General features: G+C 39.8%; 1 pseudogene; it reads right to left on the bottom strand.

Annotated features, from left to right (window-relative positions):
• Positions 1-1772: 1772 nt before the first annotated feature.
• LOC118998525 (uncharacterized) lies at positions 1773-1872 on the bottom strand (annotated as a pseudogene).
• Positions 1873-4256: the final 2384 nt, after the last annotated feature.

Genomic DNA, 4256 nt, shown 5'->3' on the forward strand with positions numbered 1-4256 from the left:
ACTGAAATGGAACAGTGTCTGTGGCCTTGCCTATACCCTTGCGCAAGTCACTGGCCCCTTTGAGTGCCTTTCACATGGTGATCCTAATATCAACCTAATAAGAGTAACAGCCAGCACAATAACTAAACAGCTGTCTACCTAGATGTGTACAATAGAAATTATTAAAATTAATGACTTGGGCAGCTTGCAGGTGAGGTGCCTACTTCAGTTTGAACCAAGTTCTTTCTCTCTTTTTCAAGAGTTTTGCCTCAATTCATTGAATTGGATTATTTAAATGAAATACACTTAATAAGTTCCCTTGGGCATCACTTGATACTTCTTTACTACTCCTTTTACCTTTTTTGTATTAGATTTAACACCTGGGTAATACTAAGCACCATGGTTACCATAAATTATAAGAGACTAAATAAATATTTGAGAGAGCAGGAGAGATTTGATTAAATTGCTGAAAATGAAAGGTTGAGTACTATTTCCCACACTGAATAGACTTTCTTGCTTGAGTGTGCACTGCCAACAGTGGATTTAGTTTTCATAGCCCCAGACATTCTAAATGGGTAAATTGCCAGAATGACCACTTCCATTTTTCTTCCCTGTTTAAGCCTCACCACATTTTTTATCTGTTGACTTTAATCCAAGCTGGTAAGTTATGGCCAAGAATTGAAGGCTTGATAATAAAGGGTTGTAACAGAAGAACTCTATTGCAAAATCTACCTGGAATGGGAAGGAATACTTATATTGTAAATGTGGGTTTAAGCACATTAGATATATGAAATGTCAAAGGTAGAGACCTTCCTGATAAGTGGGCATGAATAAAAGAACTTGTGGGGGAAACTTTGCCTGTAAAGTACCCCCGTCTACCACTGATGAAAGTAACACTACCAAGACATGATCTGCTTGGGGAGGAAAGGTGGCCAATCTCTCAGAGGAGAAAGGCCAAGAGCCCCTTCCTCAAGGGGCTTTTATTGGGTTTGTTTGCACAAGAATACAGGTAAGGATCAAACAATAGGTAGCATTCAAAGAACTATGAGGGCTTATTCTCAGTCAGGGTCAGATAGCTAAAGAGCCATAAAACTTTGAGGAACCAACTTCTTGCTTGGACCCTTATCATTTAAATGAGAGCATTTTAAACAAAGCAGGTTTCACAGGATTTTATATATTCTTTCTTAGGCCTGATCACCCCAGATCCCACTCTAGCTGGCAAAGGGCTGCACCACCTTCCCCATCATAGGTTTTCAGGCTTAAGTGGATTAGAGCCAGGAAGCACTTCTCCCAGAGGACATGGGGACTGAGCTATGTCAGGAAAGCTGACGGTGAGGGTCCATTACTCCCTCTTTGTTGCAGCCCCCTGAGTCCTTCCATGATGGCCTCCCAAGTGATCATGTCTGGCTTAGGTTGCCCCCCCTCCGAGGGGTCTTACCCATCATAAACTAACCAACCAACCATCAGAGGCAGGGGACAAGCTGTGTCTCCTTAGTGGCTTGCATTCTGGAGGTTGCTCACTCAGTCTTAGCTATGGGGGGCAGTTACAACTCCTGAAACCAGGCAGAGCAGTTCCCAACAGGAACTCAGCTAAGATGAATTAATAATAATTACAGCAATGTCAGGGAATTTGGAACAAGCAAAAAAGACTACTGGGTGCCTCCAATAGAAAATCATGCACTATTTAGATAAATTAATTTCAATATTCCTACTTTATAATTTCTCCTTTGAAGTGGTTTTAGTCATTTAATAATGAGTTCAACAAAATCTTTAACATGTTTGTTTTATATTTCTGTGAGTCATAATTTTACCTTTTTAAAAATTATTTTTCCCAGTTTTAAACTAATAAGAACAGATACTATACTTGGTCTTAGCCAAAAGGCCAAAAGCGATCTTTTCCAGTTTTAATAGCTATTATACAGTGAGTTGTTACTGTGCTAAATTCTGCTATTTTCTCATTTAAATTGTACAACTGCAAATTTCAGCTCATTCTCCCAATAAAATGATGAACTCAATGAGGTACTATAGGTCAAGCAACTTTGCCATCCAAGAAATGAGACTGAAAATCAGAAATGTGTCCTCTGCTACCCAGAAAATGTACAAATTTCTAGTTAGTTCTCCATGACTTCTGACTAGATGAGTTCATTATGCATAATTTTTGACTTATCAATATTTCCCTTTTTGGTTCCCAGGCTCACGCTCAATCCACTGAGCAATACCAGCCAGGGCTCAATATTTCCCTTTTGAGGACATATTCTCCCAAAGTGCCTTCTGGTCCACATCCTGCTTCAATCTCATCAAATCACAGATCTCCCTGATGATTGATAAAGAAGATATCTTCTCACTCAGTCCTAACCTAGGGGTTCTTCAGAGGAGGTTGAGAGCTGAGGAATTATGGGAAGAAGTTAAGAGTTTTGAGTTTAGATGACAGAGAGAAGGTAGCAATTGCAAAATGCATGATGGGCCAGGCAATAAGAGGGCATGAAATGGAATTTGGTGTGTGGGGACCTGACATTGAGTTCACAACTTCATTCTCCATGCATTCCACAGAAATATTCCTCCATGCCCCATTGCCCCAGCTTCCATTCTTTCTGGAATTTAGCTCTCTGCTTTCAGGTTCAGATTCTGTAGTGGCCCATCTATAATATTTTTACTGTTCCAATGGAAAAGTCCTACTGGGGTCGATGAGCCATGAAATATGAATAGGTCTGTTGACCTCCATGGGCCCTACTTTTCTAAGCTAAGAAAAGAATTTTATGCATTAAAATTAATACATAAAATCTAAGCTTCAAAAGAATCTGAAGTGAAGATTCCTTTCAACTTTAACAGGAAATGATTTCTATAATTAGTTTTTATCAGTAAGTGAAACATAATTCCAAATGTAAAATGACATATACACTCTTCTTAGAAATTCTAAAGTATTTATTTACTCCTTATATTTATTTAAACCATTTCATTCCCAAAGGGACTGTATACCAGATTGTACAGTGGTGACCCATAAGTATTGTCTGTAGAGGAGAGTCGGTATAAAGTAAGGGAGCTACAGTACATAGAACTGTTGTTTGCAAGTACAGAAACCCACTTTGCCATCTAAGGGTAATTAATATTCTCATGGAATCCAAGAAAAGGAATGTTCCCTTGCCTCCATGAATGGACAGAAACTAGGAACTAGAATGACTTCAAGAACATTTACCTCCCAGCCTTTCTCTCCACTATAGACATATAGTATTCATTTATATTAAAAAGTATAGCAGATAATAGAAAAAGATGTCTACAAACAGCATATATGACCAGGGTCTCTCCAGCCATTGCTAATATAATGAGAATGGTTTATACAACATTGATGTAACCTGGCAGCCAAGGAGAGTGGACTGGAATGTGCATGTGTGAACAATGACGACTTCACTGTACTAGTCAGTGGAGGCAGAAGACAGCATTGAGTGAGCATGCGTACTGAGTGGCCATTGCATTAAAATAGATTGAGTCGGTAGGGCAATGAATCTACATTATATTTTGCACTAAGCTTGAACATTCCTCTGTAGAAATTATTCAGATGATTCAGAAAGCCTTCCAGATGACGCATGAGTGCAGCACACATAAAAATGTGGCACAAATGCTTCAAAGATGTTTGAGAATCTGTTGAAAGTGATCCACATTCTGGAAAGTCTGAAACAAGTAGAACACCTGAGAAAGTTGAATGTGTCTGGGCTGCAATCAACAAGGATCAGTGACTGGCAGTGCAAGAGCCAGAATATGATCAGGGAACTCCCAAAACTATGAGTGCTGTGTCCGAGATTTTGATGCAGGATCTTGACGTGAAACATGTGGCAAAATTCATTCCACAGCTTCTGCTACCAGAGCAGAAGAAACATCATGCTGCAGTTGTTAATGACTTGATTTAAATCACTACACATGAACCAGATTTCCTCAAGAAGGTCATATTCAGAGATGAATCATGGGTCTACTGTTATGATCCAGAAAGGAGGGCCCAGTCCCCCCATGGAAGATGCCTGGTTCTCCATGCCCAAAGAAGGCACAGCAAAGTCACAGCAAGTTCAAAACCATGTTCACTGTGTTTTTTGACTGGGAAGTTTCTGTCCATCCTGAGTATGCCCCTGCATGCCAAACAACTAATAAGGAGTACTACCTTAATGTTCTTTGTCAGTTGAGAGGTGCAATCTGACAAAAACGGCCACAGCTATGAGCAACTGGTAATTGTCAACTTCATCGCAACATGCCCGCTCATGCATCATGTTCTGTGCAGAGGCTTTTGGTGA

This window comes from Sturnira hondurensis, unplaced genomic scaffold, assembly GCF_014824575.4.
Source record: "Sturnira hondurensis isolate 20B ecotype Veracruz unplaced genomic scaffold, ASM1482457v3 Scaffold0014302, whole genome shotgun sequence".
NCBI lineage: Eukaryota > Metazoa > Chordata > Mammalia > Chiroptera > Phyllostomidae > Sturnira > Sturnira hondurensis.